At 34.9% G+C, this 21050-nt stretch overlaps 1 pseudogene; it reads right to left on the reverse strand.

Annotated features, from left to right (window-relative positions):
* Positions 1-19278: 19278 nt before the first annotated feature.
* On the reverse strand, positions 19279-20599 carry LOC125912335 (tubulin alpha-1C chain-like; annotated as a pseudogene).
* Positions 20600-21050: the final 451 nt, after the last annotated feature.

Genomic DNA, 21050 nt, shown 5'->3' on the forward strand with positions numbered 1-21050 from the left:
CTTAACAGAAACCCATGGAGGAGGGGAAGGAAAAAAAAAAAAAGAGGTTAGAGTGGGAGAGAGCCAAAGCATAAGAGACTCTTAAAAACTGAGAACAAACTGAGGGTTGATGGGGGGTGGGAGGGAGGGGAGGGTGGGTGATGGGTATTGAGGAGGGCACCTTTTGGGATGAGCACTGGGTGTTGTATGGAAACCAATTTGACAATAAATTTCATATATTGAAAAAAAAAAAAGAAGGGCACTTGTTGGGATGAGCGCTGGGTGTTATACATAAGTGATAAAAAAAATAAAAAAATAAAAGTATTTTAAACTAATACACAGTTTAATGATTTCTTTGATTAAATTTGACCTAAGCCCATATGAAATAATTTTCAACAAAAAATTACATCTTAAGTATATTTTGATGTCTTTTATCAATGTTTCTGAAAGGTAATATCATTTAAAGTAAAGAATAATGGGCTTATGATTAGTAGGTGAGGGTTCTAGTCATAATTCTGCCACTTACTATTCCCATACATTTTTAGAATAATCTTTACTCCAGGGTATAAGCCATCTTCTCTTAAGATAAAATAATTGCAATGACTTTAAAATAATGTAATACTATAAAAAATAATCACTGTCTAAGATATTAGTAAAACAGGCTAAAATAACCAGCTATACAGCAGTATAGCTGAATGACTTTCGGCATGTTACTGAACTTCCTAGATCCTAAATTTCTTCTTCCAAAATATAATGCTGGGACAATGATCACTAATTTCATCCCACTCAAGCACACTTGAAACATCGGGGAAAATTCTGCCATTAACACCATTGACTGAGGCTGGACTTTGCAACCAGTCTTTGAAGGAGAGATAGGGCAATCAGAATGGGGAGATATAGGATGGCCATTTATTATCTATGTATTTATTCATATTCACTAATTCATTTGCTAATATATAATTTACAGGAAATAGAATGTGCCATCCCTAGTTGCTCAGTTATGTGACTTTTGACAACGGTAGACACCTATGAAACAAACACACAATTTAAGAGAGAAAATCTCAATCATTCCAAAAAGTTAATTTATGCCCCCTTTCTAGTCACTTCTCTACCAGATAGGCAACCATTTTCTGGCTTCTATGACCATGGATTATTTTTTTCCTATTCAGGAGCTTAACATTAATGGAATCATGACTTATATTCTACTTTACATGCAGCTTCTTTCTCTCAGAATAGTATATGCCTGAATCATCCATGGTATTCATATTAGTAGTTTGATTGATTTTATTGCCCCATAGTATTCCATTATATCCATATGCCATGATTTTAGTAATAATTTCCTGTTGATGGACATTTAAATGATTCACAGATTGGGAATATTATGAACAAAGTTGATTTAAACTGCCTCATATATCTTTACGTAGATGTAAGCTTTGCTTCTTCCTTTCAAATCATTATGCATTTTATTTATTTTTCTTGCTGTATTGCATTGACCTAGACCTCCAGTGCACAGATGAATAGAAATGCAAGAGTGTGCATCCTAACCTTATTTCTGATCTTGTTAGTGGCACTACCTCACTATTTAGTATGTTTCAACTTATCACTATTAAGTATCTTCAGGTTTTCAGAAGTGCCTTACATTAGAATGAAGAAATTCTAGTCAATCTTTAATGAAAGTAAGGATTTTTATGAATGCTTGCTGAATTTTATCAGTTTTACCTGATTAAAATGTTCCTGGTTTTTGCCTTTTCTTTATTACTTTGATCAATTACCATGATTTATTTGTTAATGTTAAATCACACTTGCATCCCTGGAACAAACTAGTTTATGAACAGTTGACCTTTGAAAATGTGAGAATTGGGGCACCAACCCCCTGCATGGTCAAAAATCCATGTATAGCTTGTAAATCTTTATTAGCTTAATTACTAATAGCCTACTGTTGACCAAAAGCCTTACCAATGACATAAACAGTCTAATAACATATATTTTGTATGTGATATGTATTATATATTGTATTCTTAAAGTAAGCAAAGAAAAAATGCTAATAACATCATAAGGAAAATACATTTACAGTATTGCACTGTAAAAAATATTTGTGTAAGTGGATCCATACAGTTTAGACCCACATTACTCAGCAGTCCACTGTATTACTCTTTTTAGATTTTGCTGGATTTTATTTGGTAAGACTATTTAAGGATTTGTTTTTGTCTGTGTTCATGGGAAGTTATGGCCCATAATTTCCCTTCTTAGTAACGTTTTCGTCTGATTTTGTTATTAGGCTTACAATTCCTTATAAGATGAATAGAGAACGGTTGCCTCCTCTCTTCTGAAATAATCTGTTTAGTTTTAGCATTATTTCTTCTCTAAACATACTATTTTACATATAAACATAGTATAAACATACTATTTTACAGTTGCATTATTACTTGGGTTGAAATGTGTCCCCATAAAACTCATATCTTTAGTCAACCCACATTACCTCAGAATGTTACCTTATGAGAAATAGGGACACTGCAGATGCAATCCATTAACTGGAGTAGGGTGGGCCCTTACTTCAGTATGACTGGCACTCATATAAAAAGGAGACCTTTAGGGGCACCTATGTGGCTCAGTTGGTTAAGTGTCTGACTTTGGCTCAGGTCATGATCTCATGGTTCTTGAGTTTGAGCCCCGTGTCAGGCTCTTTTGCTGAAAGCTCAGAGCCTGGCACCTGCTTCAGATTCGGTGTCTGCCTCTCTCCCACCGTGCTCTCTCTCAAAAATAAATAAATGTTAAAAAAAAAAAAAAAGAAAGAAAACATTTTCATTTTAGGTTTATCTTCTATACAAAATACAACATTTTTCAAAACTAAAGAAAAAAAGGAACTGGATAAATTTCGAAGTTGTTTTTTTTTTAATTTTTAAGAGGCAATTCATAATAATTTACAATAGGTTAGAATGTGCTGTGGTACAGAGGTTTCTGTGCAAGCATCAAGGATTTAAATATAACTACACTCTTTATCATCTCTCCTCAAAACTGAATTGAGGGTGACTCAGTCAGTCGTGTCCAACTCTTGATTTCAGCTCAGGTCATGATCACAGGACCAAGCCCCACATTGGGCTCTGCACTGGGCATGGAGCCTGCTGAAGATTCTCTCTGCCCCCCGCGCCCCCGCCCCTCTCCCCTGCTTGCACTCTCTCTCTAAAAATCAAAATCAAAATAAAATAAAATAAGTTACTTATAGAAAATGAACTGAAAAAGACTAGGCTAAAACATTTCTTGCTGAAAGAAACATTAAACAAAAGGACAAAGATACTATACTGGAGAGTAGTATGCGTAATCTCAGAAAACTTCTATTTCTAACTTTGCTTATATACTCTGAGTTACACATTTATTAAGAAGTTAGGACAAGTAAGTTGTCAAAATATACTAAGCAGTATGATCTTGTTGATTTTGTTTCATTTTAAGCTCAATTTTCATTTTCAAGGAGAATTGAAAGTTAAAAATAGGTATATGCCCACTTTTAATCATCTCTCTTTCAAGAGTTTATATTACATTTCAAACTACCAAGAGGACCTTCCCTGTGCATTTTTACCAAAGAACAATTGTATCCCTTTGGAATTATTAGGCCCTGACAGCTATATATAAAATTGAAATAATGGGATCTGGCATCTGAGAGCTTCTTAATCTTCTTTAATCAATATTGCTATAATAATCGAAAATGTCAAGTTAAAATGATTGCAAGCTGCAGACATCTGTCACTTATAATCATAAAAATTAAGCTATGATTACTAAATGTATGCATCATTTCCAAGCCTGTTATAGAAAGCATATTTGCAAAGCTTAGAAAAGTGTGTATCATTTTGTAGTGATTATATATAAAGAAGAAATATGACACTAACTTACAAAGAGAATTTAAAATGTTCCTCAAATAGTTGAAAAAGTGTGGTACTCATGTATTGATGGTCAAAAATACGTTATGGTACTTGAATAATTTGGGGAACTGGATAATAAAATGAATCACAACAGTATGAGCCTTGGGAATGAGAATCTTGCTTTTGTTTCTGATCTCCAGTCACACAAATAAGAAAAAAAAAGAAAATTTCTACTTATAGAAATTCACGGATCCCAGTGAGGTCTTTTGAGAATGTGTTAACATAATTTTTAATTTTTTCCACTTATTTGTTTTTCTGGTACATGATACCTTTTTGAAATTTTATATTCTAATTGTCTATTGTTAGTGTTAAGATGTGATTTATTGTTATATACTAAAGTTTTCATAGCCAGAAGATTTTTAAAATTTTTAAATAATTCTAACAGCTTGTTCTTAGTTTTTGGTTTCTCTGTATGTCATCATATTGTCTGAGAATAATAGCAGTTTTATTTCTGCATTTCCAATTTTAAATCTCATACTACTGTCTACTATTTTTATCTTGCTGATTTAGACATTCAGTACTAGTTTAATCAGAAAAAAAGTGTTCATAGTCATCCCTGTTTTTATTTATTTCTAATATAAAGAGAATGCTTCTAACAATTCTCAAATGGCAGATGTTTAATAAATTTTTGGAACCTCATTTTTAGCTTAAGTATGTAGCTCTCTACTCTTAGTTTAAGAAATTTATTATTACCATTATTAAAATGATTTCTGCCAAGAACCTGAATGAACTTGAAAGCAGATGTGTCCCCAGGAAAGGCACAGATCAAAGCACAGCCCTGACTGACATCTTGATTGTTCCATTTTGAGAAGACAATGAAATTGGTGCTTGGACTTCTTCTGACCCACAAAAACTATGAGATCATAAATTCTTGTTGTTTATGTTCCTTTCCTTGCTAATTCCTAATATTGGTAAGCAGCAAAGAGAACTAATCTTGAGTAAACTCTGGCAGTTGTGACTTTGAAGCAATTTTTCTGTTTTATCTAAGTTGTCAGATATAAGGGCTTAGAAATGTGCATTCTCTGTATTGCCTTACTGTATGTATGGTCAGTGTCCGAAGGACCTTTCATGAGATTCCCACTTCTATCTATATTTTTAGTTTGCTTATTTTCTTTTGATTTTTGGTCACTCTGAAGAATGTTTTATCATTTTGTCAATTTCAAAGAAACAGCTTTAGTTTATATTGATTTTATCTATTATTTTTATTTTTTCAATTTTATTGACATTTTTGAGATACAAAAATTGTACATTTAAGGTGTACAACTTAATGTGAAGCATGTATATATTGTGAAATAATGACCAGAATTCATCAAAGTATGAATTGACTCAATATTTAACCATTTGTGTGTGCGTACATGTTGAGAAGATTTAATTTACCATCTATCCTCTTAGCAGATTTTAAGAATAGTACAGTGTTATTAACTATAGTCACCACATTGTACATTAGATCTCCAAAACTTATTCATCCTGCATAACTGAAAACTTTTCCCTTTGACCAACATTACTCCATTTCTCCCTCCCCTCATTCCCTGGTAATGACCATCCTTCCAAGTCTATGGGTTTGACTATTTTAGATCCTACATATAAATGAGATCATTCAGTATTTCCCTTCCTGTATCTTATTTTCCTTATCATAGTGTCCTTTAGCTCCATCAATATCACAAATAAGAGAATTTTCTTTCTTTTTCAGGGCTAAGAAATATCCCAATGTATGTGTATATGTTTTTTTTTTTTTTTTTTTTTTTTTTTTTACTGTATTCAACTGTCATAGGACATTTAGATTGCTACTATGAATGTGGGAATCTGCATTTATATCTGTTATACACTTACTTCTGTAAAATTTTGATTCAATTTGCTACTTCTTTCTAATTTCTAAGGTGGAAGCTTACACCGATGAATTGAGACCTCTCTCCTTCTCTAACGTAGGCATTTAATGAAGTAAATATCATTATATACACTGCTTTAGCTGCATCCTACACAACTGGATATGTTACATTTTCATTTTAGGTTTCCTTTGTGACCAATGTGCTATGTTTCATGCTGAAATATTTGAGGGGTTTACAGACATCTTTCTGTTATTGATTTCAGGTTCAATTTGTAATGTCCCTTAAATATGCATGATGCAATTTCAATTCTTTAACATTTGTTAAAGTTCATTTTATTGCATAGAATACTTTTTAACTTTTAAATTTTCTTAATGTTGAGAGAGAGAGAGAGAGAGAGAGAGAGAGAGAGAGAGAATGAGTGGGGGAGGGACAGAGAGAGAGGGAGACACAGAATCCGAAGCAGGCTCCAGGCTCTAAGCTGTCAGCACAGAGCCTGACGCGGGGCTTGAACACATGAACCGTAAGATCATGACCTGAGCCGAAGGTGGATGCTTAACTGACTGAGCCACCCAGGCGCCCCACTTTTCAACTTTTATTTTCAGTTCTATGAGTTTTTTTATTCCTTCATGTGTTTTTAAAATGTTATGTCCAGGTGGATAAACACTTAATGATTCTTAGGTTTTCTTGCAGAACGAATCACTTTATCATTATGGAATGACCCTCTTTATCACTGATAAGAATTCCTTCTTCTGAAGCCTACTTTGACTTTCTATAGCTACTCTAGCTTTGTTTTGACTAGTGTTGGCCTTACACATATATTTATATCATCTTTTAACTTGTAAATTTACTTTGTCTTTATACTTACAATTGGTTTCTTGAATACAGCATAGTTTTGGCTCTTAATTTACTTATCCAATCTGATAGCCTCTGTGTTTTATTGCGTATTTAGACAATTTATATTTAAGGTAAATTTTATAGGTGAGATTAAAATCTGCTACCTTCATGGTTATATTCTATTTAATCCATATGTTCTATGCTTTTTCTTTTTTTTCTGCCATCTTTTGGGTTGAGAATTTTTATTAACCCACTTTATTTTCCCTATTTGTCTATTATTTTATTGATATATAATTCACCTAACATAAACTGTGTTTGTAAAATGTACAAATTGATGGTTTCTACTTTACCAAAAAGTAGTGAAACCAGCCCTGCTATTGAATCCCAGAAGAATATCCCCCACCTAAAAAGAACCCTATATCCATCAGCAATCACTTCCCATTTGGTCATGCATAGTAACTGTGCACTTTCAGGAGACCTAGATTCCCAGGAATATATTGAAGCTTTTAAAATCCCCTTATGGAAGGCTCATTCCTCACTTATTTATTTATCTGTTATTTTTTTTTAAGTTTATTTATTTAGAGAGAGTACGCAGGAGAGGCAGAAAGAGAGAATCCCAAGTAGGCTCTGCACTGTCAGTGCGGAGCTCTATGCAGGGCTCAAACTCAACACACTATGAAGCCACGGTCTGAGTCAAAATCAAGAGTCAGATGCTTAATGGTCAGAGCCACCCAGGTGCCCCCTCAGCTTTTTAGTTTAAGTGTTTTATCAACTTCTTGTTTGCCTCAACTGTTTTCACCACACCAGGCAGTTGCAAAAGTGAACAATCACCACTGATAATTTTTAGTGACCATCTCAGAGAAAAGCTTTTTGTAGTTAAGTATGCTCTGCATTAGGTCAAATAAAAACAACCTCTGAGAACAGGAGTTTCTGGTGAACTGCCAAACAGATCAGATCATAATCATTCTTGCGGATGTGGTTTGCAGGAGCTCCACACCCTTTTTGCCCCATCCAGTGGCTGCTAAAATGCTGTTTTTCATGGCTAATGTGATTGTGAGATTATTGTTTTCAAGGCTGCTGTAGATCCGGTCAGAGAGGGACTGAACTTAGGCAAGTTAAAACACTTTTATGGTATTTTCTACTCTTACCAAGTGATTTTTACAACTTTTTTTTGCAGGGTTCTTACGTCTTTTATGAAGGATCAGATTTTCAGAGGCCATTATCTCATCATTCCTTCTGATATTATCAGATCAATATTATTTTCATCTGTCTTTTAAAAAAAATTGACTGGCTACGGTTTACATCTATAATTAATCAGAGCCTATAATAAAATGAAATTATATCTCTCTACAGATAACACAAAGCCTTATGACAATATATTCACATTTCCTCCCTCCCATTTTTATACTACTGTTGTCATATTTTACATTTCCATATGCAATTTTTAAATTTGCATACATTTTGCATTTCATTTCCATATGTAAAGTAGACCTATAGCTCTTTGGCACTTAGTGTTTATAAGTCTTTTAAAGGGAGGGGGCAAGGGGTGCAGTGCAAAGTAAGTACAAACTTCTGTTGTACTTACTAAGCTTCGGTCCATCTCGGGGTAGGATCCCCATGATGTCCCACAACCCTTTCTAAGTCTGCATCCAGGATGTATTCCTGTCCCTCCCTCAGGAATAGAAAGTTTTCTGTTTCCTTCCACCAGCTGCAATAGGATTTCGCCTGTGTCCAAGGGCTGGCAGTGTTTGTTGTCCTTCACTTAGCAATGTATGGCTTTTGATCCCTGAGAAAGGTAGGGGAGAAGGATGTGGAAAGCCTTCAAGTCTTTCCCACAGTGGCCGGAGTTCCCCTCCCTGAGGCCTGCACTATGAATTGTGCTTTCTCAGGACTCTCGCTTTCCCTGAACTTTTTGTGATCACTTGGAAATACCTGTGAGGAGGTTTTGTCTGTCACTCCAAGTGCTTGTCTATATTCTCTCAATAGCCTGTATTCAACCTTTAGAAATTTGTTAAATTTAGAAATTAGCTGGATTTTTTGATCTGCCCAACAGTATCTGCTGTAGGAAAGAAAGTCCTGGCATCTTGTCTCTTTTGGAAGCCTCTATCTTTCCTCAGATCTCAGGAGGGTTAGTTACCCTGTGACCCCACTTTTCTGATAGAGTCAAGAAAAGTTATGCTTTTGCAGAAGTGGGGACAAGGTAGAATGATGAATTCATCCTACTTCCCACACTTGACATCCTAAACAGAACATGAAAGTGGGGATTAAGTTATTTTCAACATCTGGTCTTTTTCACAGTATCCTGCTCCCTGCTCATGTTTTCAAAGACCTCTTTTATAATCTTTACAAATATCACATATAAATATTTGTAATCTCAGATCATTTTAATATTTTCTGCTTATTATTTATAGTCTAATACTGTTCTTTATTAGTCTATTACTTCAGTCTTGATCATTTTGTTCATATGGAGGAGATGACTCTTTCAGATCATCAGCATTGCCTTTGAGAACTAGGGTAGAGCTGAATCAGAAAGGGGTGTATGGGTGGAAAATAATCATGTGAGAAAAGAGACCTGGGTTTCCTGTGTATGAACACCCCATGTGCATATGCACTGAGGTATACCCAGATGTTCAAGGAATAAATGGATAAATTATTCAGCTAATCCAGTAAAGACTATAAAGAGCACAAAACCAAATGCCTCTCAGTTAAGGCCATAAGGTTTATATAACATTTATATGAACTCAGAAATAAAGAATGAAAGAGTAGTAATAAACCATGAAAGACCATTTACCCAAAGGAATTGAATAACCTGGAAAAGTGATGATGCCTTTTGGGGTACAAAGTTACATGTCTCCCACCCACCCATGGGTGTCTTAAGTAAAATGATTTCAGATACAGAAAAATAAAGAATATTTATGCACATATAATTTGTAATTCCAATTTAAATGGGGTATTCTAAAACTTGATTAATCACTGACAGCATAAACTTTGGTGATATTAGTTTTTCTTTTTAATTTAATTTGTTATATATGAATTATATATTTAATTCAATTTCAAGAACACTTGTTTTGTGAAATTATTTTCATGAGATCACCTTTCTATTATGGTTTCTTTTTATTAATAATGTGATAGCATCCACATCAATAATATTAATATTATTCATTTTAAGTTTTTTAATCCTCATTCCTGTTCTCTTTTCTTTATAATATTCCCTGGAAATAATTCAGTTTGGCAATATCTCATTTTTTCTTCTGGTTCAGAAAATTAAATTCTGGCATTAATTGCAACTTTTTCACTTTTTAATAGTGATTATGCCTTTCATAAGACCCTCAGTTTATACATGAGTTGTATTCTAGCCGCAACCTGATGTTTCTTCCTGCCCTTTGCAATTTGTTATTTTCTAAAAACAACATTGAGGCAATAAAGCATATGCTTTCTTCATTAGAGATACATAATGTGTTTTTTTTATTTCAAATTCTAACTCCATTTGTCTATCAAGAATCCCTAAGCAACTTTATATTAAAGATTTACTGCTTTATTTTCATCATGTTGTCAGAATATAATTTTATATAACACTGCTTTCTCAGATTTCGTGTACTCAAATTTTTATCTGCACTTTCATCTTTAATAGAGGTGCAAGAAAGTTTCTCTTTATTGTGAACAATTCAGAGTTTGCTGCTTTTATGTCTTTGTTTGAATATTATCTTTAGTTGAAGGAATATGTTTTTGTAAGTAGAAAAATACTGTTATTTTCTGTATCAATTTATATTGCAGATAGGTGTTTAAAGATTGTTTCCCATGTTAAGAATTAAAGGAAACAAATTGACCTGAGAGGATAGTAACCCTCAGTGAGAATTTTTACCTAAACATGATTAACATAAAATTTAAGCAGGCTCCCTGTGTCTTTGCCTGCACCTGTTTTATGCACCCTTTACCAAAGTTTCCTTTCTAGACTCAAGCACTGTAATTTGAAGAATTCCTTTTCATCACATTTTTTGAGTAGTTTTACTTTTGCTTTATATTTATTGTGATTTAAAATATAGTATTGCCTAAATATAAGACTTGTTGGAAGCATATTAAGTCTCTTTGTTACCTCATTTTTAGCTATGGTTTTACTTGACCAAAATATTATAGGAGGAGCAAAGAGATCATCGTCTACTTAGAGACCTATTTCCTAATATTGGCTACACAATGAAATCATCCAGGGAGCATTAAAAATAATACTGATTATGGTGTCTCCATGATGTCTCCTCCTCTCCACTCATTCTCTTTTCATTAGTTTGAGGCATAACTAGAAAATGGGAACTTGTTAAAGTTCTCCAGGAATTCTAATGCACAGCTGAGGTTGAGATCCACTGGTTTGGAGTAACACAATTTTCCTATGCAGAGTTCTGAATAATAGCCAGGGTATCCAAATAACTTCAAGAGTAAGGTATTTTCTCTAACTTATATTTTCTGTAATTCTTGTCGTTTTACAATGAGCTTGTGTTATTTTTTGAAAGAAAGGGAAATCATAAAAATAGTTTAAAGGTTCTAAGCTAGGAGTCAGTAAACTCTTCATATAAAAGTTACATAGTAAATATTTTAGGCTTTCAAAGCCACTTCGTCTCTGTGTTCATTGTTAAACTCTGCCACTGTGGCATGACAGGAGCCATAGAACATACATGAACAATCGTGTCCCATAAAGTTTTATTTACAAAAATATGCAGCTGTCCAGGTTTGTTCTATACACTGCAGTTTGCAAGCCCTGTTATAAATTGTTACTGATCTTTGGGAAAAAAATATGAACTCAACAGATAAATTCAGGATTGCTTAAAGGTCTTCCTCTTAGTCTCTTTTGCAGTTCATTAAGTTTTTTTTCTGAAAACCAACTGTGATAACATATACCTGATTTCTTCATATTCCTATGATTTTGGGCTTTCCTCCATATTCCTATGAGTTTGGCTTTTCCTTTGCTTCCACTGGCTTTTAAGACAATATCAAAAATGTGATTTTTCAACTGAGGGAAATAAAATTATCTTTCTTTTTTATGTTTATTTATTTATTTTGAGAGACAGAGAGAGAAAGGGGTGGGGGGAGAAAACACAAATGGGGGAATGGCAGAGAGACAGGGAGAGAGAATCCTAGGCAGGCCCACGCTGTCAGCACAGGGCCGGATGTGGGACTTAATCCCACAAACTGAGATCATGACCTGAGCTGAAATCAAGAGTCAGATGCTTAACCAACTGAGCCACCCAGGCACCCCAACAAAATTATCTTTCTATAATCTCTATCCACTCTACATACCGTAACTCAATTAGGTATGATAAAACTGAGATCATTTAAATTCCCAAATTTAGCAAACAAAAGGCCCTATAATGACATATTATATTCAGTAAACAACAAAAATAGAAGATAGCATTCTAACCATTAATGCTATATTAGCATTTCCTTACTATCTACTTTTCTATTTTCTATAATTCTACCACATTGTACTTTTTCTTTTTTTAATTTAACATAAGCTTTTATTTGAATTAAAATGTTATTTCATTATTCAACTGCTTTTAAAATAGTTAAATTCCTATAGAATCTTTCATTCTTTATCAACACCTCCTGTGTTTATCAGAATTCCTTTTTTTTTTTTTTTTTTTTTAAGTGGGCTCCACAACGCAGGGCCTGAACTCAGGACCCTGAGATCAAGACCCGAGCTGAGATCAAGAGTCAGACACTGAACTGCCTGAGCCACCCAGGCGTCCCAGTGCCTTTTTTTTTTTTTTTTTTAACAATGTGTCTTTTTTTTTTTTTTTTTAAGTTTATTTATTTATTTTGAGAGAGGCAGAGACAGCACAAGTGGGGGAGGGGCAGAGAAAAGGGAGAAAGAATCTCAAGCAGGATTCCTGCTGTCAGTGCAGAGCTCCACATGGGGGAATTGAAGTTATGAAATTGTGAGATAAGCACCTGAGCCAAAATCACGAGTCGGACGCTAAAAAGACTGAGCCGCCACGTGCCACTAGCTTAATTCTAATACAGATTTCTGCCATTCCCTGCAAGTATTAAATGGAAAAAGAGTAAAATTAGTGTATATTTTCACGTCTAAAGATAACTAATACCTACTCAGGAGCCCACCTTATGGAATGACTTTTTAAATTTTGCTGCTTTACTCTATCTCAGACGTGTTACTGTCTGGACAAATTCCTAATACGCAAGATAGCATGCTGTGCTATTTCACGCAGTGCTTACACTTTTGAGTTCTGTTTAGTTGATATGTGATCCCTGATTTTTTTACGTATGAGGGCTCCCTTAACTATTTGATTCTTTTTAAAAAGTTTAAATTAATGCAAAATGGTATGTTCAAATTGTTTCTTCATTTAACATATTAACACATTAATAGTAGCATATTTATGTATTACTGAATTTTTCAACTTTTTCCTTGGAATTTTTTTCTTCCTGAATAATTGAAAGTAAGCCTAATAAGGTGTGCACTGCTTTAAGAAGCCCTTATATCTGAAAAACAATATAATCATTAATTGCTTTTCTCCTTCCTTTTTTGGTCTAGTTGTTTATGAATGCAAAATTTCTAATACTTCTCAAGAATGCTCTATGAGTAATTTGTTCTAAGTGATTAATTGCTGTTATTTTTAATTACCTTTCTTTATTTGCCTCCCTAATTTCTATCCCTGCTGTAAAATCTTGGGTGAAGTCCATTATTTTTCAATGAGTAAGCATATGCTCCAGGTATATACTGCCATTGGAATAGCTTAATCGTTCTTATATTGAATGCTGATTTTGACTATCGAACATTAAGAGATTCCCAAGAATTTTTTCTACTAAACAGCTTTTGAAAAGTATCATTATTAGGTTCTTTGGATTCTAATTATTGCAGTTCTTAATAAATAGCCTGTGATGCAAGTTAAAGCCTATGGAACATTGAGATGAATATGTATGGTCATAAACATTTCCTTAAACCAGGAAATGTTAGGGTGATGACTCAGATCAACCTCAAAACAGTAAAATAATAGATTATTTTCTGGTAATATCTGATAAGGAAGCATACTGGCATCTTTGATTTATTTAAATAGACATGTTATTCTGAGGTATATTCCTAAAAGATTTATTTAGAAAATGAGTATTCGACTGCCCACTTAGGAGGCTTTTGAAAATGTGTGAAAACGTTTGTGACTAACAGTACTGAGGAATAGAAAAGGTTTCTAGAAGATGGTGGCTAGGGCCAGAGGTAGAAAACACCTTCCAACAAGTATTTGCTGCACAAAGAATTGTCCCTCTAAGAAACCAACAATTCCCCATGTGGGAATCACTGATACAAGTAATGAGTAGTTAATATACTAGGGTGTCACCAGGTTTCCATGACTACATGGAACACAAAGTACTGTTGTATTTTCATGTATGAAATAATTGGAAATTGGTAAATTGCCTTTATGCTCCCCCAACTCCAGGTTTTTTATGATCATGTCCATTAGTGAGGAACACTGATTTATCACTTCTTGAATTTCTATACAGAGATATATTTAAAAAAATATGGCAGAAGTGCTACTAGGTTCTCTATTGGGGAGGAGAAGTGATATGTTTGACATGTTTAGAAAAAGGAACTGAGAATGTGCCTTCATTTCTCATAGATCTGTAAATCTAACTTTTAAAGGGGTGAGTTTTAGTGTACTTCACATGTGGTAAATTTAAATAGTATTACCCCTCAGGGAAGGCTTGCAGTTTTAAGTTCAAACATGGGAGTTTGAAGTTGAAGTGTCATTAGTCAGAGTTACTAGCCACATTTTCTAGTTCAACTTTTGCAGGAAAAACACTGATATTAATTCCACAAATATGACTGAATTTCTAGTAAAGCACAAAATTACTTCACTTGTGAAACTTTTTTTCCCCTGGAGGGTGATAGATAATAAACTGAATACATTGATTACATGGATTATTAGGAGGTGATGAGAGCTGGCAAGCAAAATAAGACATGGAAAGAAAAATATATAGATCAGGCTAAAGTGGGTGTATCTGTAAACAGCATGACCAGGGAAGATCTTATGAAAAATGGAACATCTGAGCAAAAACTGTGAAAATAATTTTTAACTGAAGTGACAGCCTCTTATATAAGGTCAGCAGTGCTATAAAAAGTAATCTAGGAAAATCTAGGAAATATATTGATATACTTATTATTTTGTTAACGGGCATTTTTCTTCAATCTTCATAAGCTTTGAAACATCTTCGATAGTTTTCTTCTTGATTCTTGTTTCTTTTTTTTTTTTTTTAATTTTTTTAACATTTATTTATTTTTGAGACAGAGAGAGACAGAGCATGAACGGGGGAGGGTCAGAGAAAGAGGGAGACACAGAATCCAAAACAGGCTCCAGGCTCTGAGCGGTCAGCACAGAGCCTGACGCGGGGCTTGAACTCAAGGACGGGACCGTGAGATCATGACCTGAGCTGAAGACGGACACTCAACCGACTGAGCCACCCAGGCGCCCCGATTCTTGTTTCATCATCCTAAACTTTCTTTCACAGTGATTCTGGTTCATAGGTGGCATACAGAATCCCAGATATAGTTTAATGTTCAATGCTGCTGAGGTAGAAGGTACATATATTTCCAAGTGAATTGAAATGGAAGGGGCCCAATGGGCACATAATTAACTTTAGGAATGTTGATTCAGATACCAAAAAGCAAGTTATTAATTTATTCATTCACGTATCCATCCAACTAACATTAGTCATTTATTCACTATTCCCCAAATAAAAATGTTATGGGAACAAATGGGACTGAGCAGAAAGGCAGAGGTGGAAGGTATGGCATAACCGACAATGTGACCTTTAGGTTAAGATTAAAGAGTCATAAAGAAACTGTCAGATGAACAGTCAAGCCAGTGGGGGCAGCAGGTAATGGCGGGAACATGCGGGCATAAGAAAAGGCCACAGAAAAGAATCACGAACATGTCTGGAGTGTCAGAGGGAGAGTATAATCACCAATGGCACAATAGTTGGACAATGGGGAAAAGATAGAAGATGAGTCAGGGAAGCAAATTTGTGGACAGATCTTGAAATGCCTTTTTGGTCAAGCTAAAGATTTTGGATTTTGTCCTCTAAGTTATGGACAGGTTTTTAAGCAGAGATATGGCATGATCAACTTTGTTCTTTATAAAGATAATGTCAATGGCTCCATAGAGTCAATTCATTTGGTTAAGAACAAATATCAATCAAACTGGCTGCTTGGCATCATAGACAACATAACTGGTTGATTGACTGAGTACTTCACATTTTCAGCCAGTTGTTTTGACATGTGTATATAACACTTCAAAATAAAAATATATTCTTAGCATGCCTGATTTAGCCCATAATTTTTTATGACAGCTATCTTTAAGAGTTAATTCCATCATAAAATTATAAGTACAGATTTTAACATACACATATATATATAATGAAATTTCACAGTAAATTCATACAAATATGAAATTTCATATGTATATAAAATCCACATATATATCAAATATACATAATTTTGATATAGATAAGCATTGTGAAGGACATAAGCTGAAAAAATATTAAAAAACAAACAAAAAAGGACACAGTCAAAACTTCTGTAAAGTATAATCGCATGCTGTGTTAAGTAGTGGAGGTGAAATGATAAAACAATTTTAGGCTGTATTTTATGTCATCATTTGACTGATAGGATCTTGAACTTCCTCCCTAGTAGTAAATAGGTAATCAATTTATTTTTATCCATAAAAGGTTATGCATTTTAAACTGATCTATGATTTCTGGCATTATTTGTAATAAGTCAATTTGAGCAGGATATTTTATTGAACAATATTATAAAAGAAGTAAACCAAACTAAACCTAGATGTGAGCTTGATGCTAATTTCTGTGTCTACTCCAAGTGGGAGTTATAAGAATAAATAACAGAAATAGTTTTATAGTTTTACTAACAGAAAAAGTTTTCAACACTTCATTTGAAGAAAACAAAAAAAATTTGGGATTATTGTCCTCGTGATGTCCCATATCATCAGAATAGTGAACTGCAAATGAATAGATGGCCAGTTGGCAGAAATGAAAGAGGCTTTGTAGAAAAAGTAAAAGATTGGCCTTGATGTCTGCACAGCTCCCTTCTGACACTTTCTTTTTCTTATTTGCTCCCATATTAACAAAATGTTTTACTTGCCATTTCTTCAGTAAGATATCAACAAGAAACAATAAACAAAACATTGATAAATAAATTATTTTAGTGCATAATTTTTCTGTTATTTCAAATGACTCTGGCTTATAAAAATTTGATATGTACTCAACTTGTCTCATTAGTCTCCTAATACTGTATAATGGATCCTCTAACAGATTTTAAAACTGAGGTGTCAGGATAGTTCCAATTATTCTTGTTATCTTGACATAATAATGAATGGCATCCTCAAAAATACTCAATTTGGATGACAAGTTATATGATCATTTATCTATAACATGTGATACCTTCTCTAACATTTTTTTTTGGCCATCCACTGGCCTTCACCTTTTCCCTAGGGCACTATACATCCCCTTGTTTTGGAAAGTTAGCATTGAGAGCTTTGACTTTCAGATTCAGTTGTATCTATGATTCAAGCATAGTTCTCTTCTTATTTTGATGGGAGTATGTTGGCTGGTAAAGAGGGCATATATAAGTTTAAAGCATATCCTTGGCACCAACATGCATGAAATACCAGAATCCATCTGTGGATTTTACAGTGCTAATCGACAGGTGCTATAACTCATAAAATGTTCAGAGTCTACAACAGATAATAAGAGCACCAGATGGGACTTGCCCGACAAGAAACTTCAAAAAGCTTTTCCTTTCTCTCTACAAAATTACCAAAAATATTTACCATAAAATATTATTTGTTATGAGGATAGAAAGCACATGAATTGGAAAGGAATTTAAAAAAAAAAACACAAAAACAAAAACAGCTCATTTAAACTCAGACTTTATAATCTATGAAGTTGGCCTTACAATGTCATATCTAAACTCATGATATTGGGGCACCTGGGTAGCTCAAGTAGTTAAGCGTCTGACTTCGGCTCAGGTCATGATCTCATGGTTCATGAGTTTGAGCCCACATCGGGCTCTATGCTGACGGCTCAGAGCCTGAAGCCTGCTTTGGATTCTGTGTCTCCCTCTCTCTATCCCTCCCTGACTAGTGCTCTGTCTCTCTCTTTCAAAAATAATAAATGTAAAAAAAAAAAAATTTAATTTAAAAAATAAATAAACTCATGATATTGCCAAACATGCTTTAAATAGTTATCATGGTATATACGCATATGACATATAAATTATTTATACAAACATGCTATATGTACATATAAATATAAATGCTTACAACAAAAATATCTTTTAGCATAGCACTTTTCATTCATCAACCCACAACCCAGAAGTAACTATTTTTAACATTTTATATGTCTCTGTATCATATACTTATACTTCAAGGTCAAATGGTAAACATTTTTTATGGACTGTCTTATCAGTACAGGAAGATATAGCTCTCTTACACTGTATCTGCTTCTGTTCTCCAATCTGCTCAAAACAGTCATATCACTAAAGAAATACACATTGTTTTCATTGCTCTGATTATTTTCATTATAGTTTCAAACTGTAGGCTGCAATTTTCATAACTCCACGTGGCATCTAAAATTTATATTTTTAATATCTGTTTACAATGTGTTCTTTAGTAAAAAATCCTCACTTAACTTTTATATCAGTTGTAACTGGGACTCTCTGGGACCCTCATTTTTTTAAATGTTATCAAATCGACTTTATTTTTAGAGGAGTATTAGGTTCACAGCAAAATTGACTGGGAAATACAGAAAGTTACCATATACACTCTCCCCTACATATGCACAGCCCCTCCAAATGGTAACATCCCTCACCTGAGTGACACATTTATTACAATCCATGAACCTACCACAATGACACAACTTCATCACACAAAGTGCATTGATTATATTATGGTGCACTCTTGGTGGTGTACATTTTATGGGTTTTGACAAATGTATAATGACATGGGATCACCATTACAGTAGTACACAGAATAGTTTAAGTGCCCTAAAAATCTGTGCTCTGCCTATTCATCCCATCTTCTCCATTAGCCACTGGAAACCACTGAGCTTTTCACTATCTCCATAGTTTTGCCTTTTTCAGAACACCGTATAGTCAGAATGGTACAGTATTTAGTCTTTTCCAATTGGCTACTTTCACTTAGTAATATGCATTTAAGTTTCCTTTATGCCTTTTCATGGCTTGACAGCTCATTTTTGTTGTAGCACTAAATAACATTCCATTGTGTGGACATCCTACAGTTTGTTCACTTCTCACTATTGAAGGACTTGGCTGCTTCCAAGTTTTGGTTTGTAATGAATAGGCTGCTATAAATATTCAGGTGTCTGAAATTACTGTAGCAACTCCATCTTTCTTTAAATTAGTGTTAGCATGGTATATTTTTCTCCACTCATTTACTTTTAACCTATCTTTGGCTTTATATTAAAGTAGGTTTCTTGTATACAACATATACTGTGTCATGTGTGTTTGTGTTTAGTTTTCTCTGACAGTCTTTTAATTGTTGAATTTAGACCATTAACATTTGAAGTGATTGTTATTATTATTGTTATTTCAGAAACATCATTTTTATTAACAAATGAGGGCCACAATTGATAGCTTCTCAAACAGAAAAAAGACAGTCCCAAGACAACGGAGTGTAAAATTATAGCAGACAGGCTAATTAATACTCTTTGCCCTATTCCTCTTCCTCAGCACTATCCATTCTGACCTCCTCATAATCCTTATCAAGGGCAGTCATGTCCTCACAGGCTTCAGAAAATTCTCCTTCCCTCATGCCCTCACCCACATACCAATGAACAAAGGCATGCTTGGCACACATCAGGTCAAACCTGTGGTCCAGGTGAGCCCAGGCCTCAGCAATGGTTGTGGTGTTGCTCGGCATACACACATCTCGCTGTACTTTGGCCAGGTCTCCACCAGGTACCCTAGTGGGAGACTGGCAGTTAATGCCAACTTTGAAGCCAGTGAGGCACCAGTCCACCAACTGGATGGTATGCTTGGTCTTGATGGTGACAATGGCAGCACTGACATCTTTGAGAACCACACCACCATGGTACAACAGGCAATAAGCCATGTATTTATCACGTTGAGGGTCACATTTCACCATCTGGACAGCTGGCTCAAAGAATCCATTGGTGATCTCTGCTACAGTAAACTGTTTATGGTAGGTTTTCTCAGCAGAGATAACAGGAGCATATGTGGCAAGAGGGCACCAGATTGTTCTGGAATTCTGTCAGATCAGCATTTAGGGCTCTATCAAATCTGAGAGAAGCAATGATGGAGGACACACTCTGGCTAATATGGCAGTTAAGTTTAGTGTAGGTTGGTGTTCTATATAGAGGTTTCTACCACAAATGTCATAGATGGCCTCCTGGTCTACCACAATCAGAGTGCTCCAGCCGGTATGGGTAGTGAGGATAGAGTGATAGGGCTCAATTACAGCTATGGAAACCTGGGGGCTCAGTAAATGGAGAACTCCAGCTTGGACGTCTTGCCAGAATTGACAAGAGAGATGTTCTATCAGTAGGGAGGTGAACACAGAACCAGTTACCCTCCAAAGCTGTGTCTTGTGGAAAACCAAGAAGCCCTTAAAACTGGGCTTCTGGTCAGCCGGCTTACAAAAAGTTAGTCCGAGACAGGGTCAATGATCTCCTTGCCAATGGTATAGTATCTTTGGGCATAGTTACTGGCAGCATCTTCCTATCTTTGATGAGCTTCTCAGGGTGGAAGAGCTGGTGGTAGGAGCCAGTGCGAACTTCATCAATGACTATGGGTTACATGTTTACAAACACTGCCCTGGGAATATGCTTGCCAACACTCATCTCACTGAAGGTGTTGAAAGAGTCATCTCCTTCCCCAATGGTCTTGTCACTTGGCATCTGGCCATCAGGCTGGATGTCATGTTCCAGGCAACAGAGCTCTCAGCAGGCATTGCTGATCTGGACAGCCTGGCCAACGTGGATAGAGATACACTCATGCATGACTGAGACTTGTAGGACTCCTCGGGACTGGAGGAGGTGAGGGGATGGCAACAAGGATCTCCCACTGAGTCTGGAGGAAAAGTAGTAGAAGTAATTATTGATATAGTTGGATAGCATCTTCCATGTTTGTAATTTTCTTTTCTTTGTCCTATTCTTCTTTTCTTTTGTCCCTTCTCCACCTCTTTTTCTGTCTTCTCTGGTTTTAGTTCAATATTTTATATAATTCCACTTTCTTTCCTGAATTTGCATATTAACATGCTTGTTTCATGAAATATTTTTGGTTTCCTTAGAGTTTGAAATGCACATTTACAATGAGGCTGGGTCAAATTCAAATACATTATGTAATCTCATCAATACTGCAGGAGCCTTATAACAAAATATTCCCAATTCCTCCTTTCTGTCCCTTATAGAATTGCTGTCATTCCATATTCCAGCATTTATCCATATGCTA

Source organism: Panthera uncia, assembly GCF_023721935.1.
Source record: "Panthera uncia isolate 11264 chromosome C1 unlocalized genomic scaffold, Puncia_PCG_1.0 HiC_scaffold_4, whole genome shotgun sequence".
Lineage (NCBI taxonomy): Eukaryota > Metazoa > Chordata > Mammalia > Carnivora > Felidae > Panthera > Panthera uncia.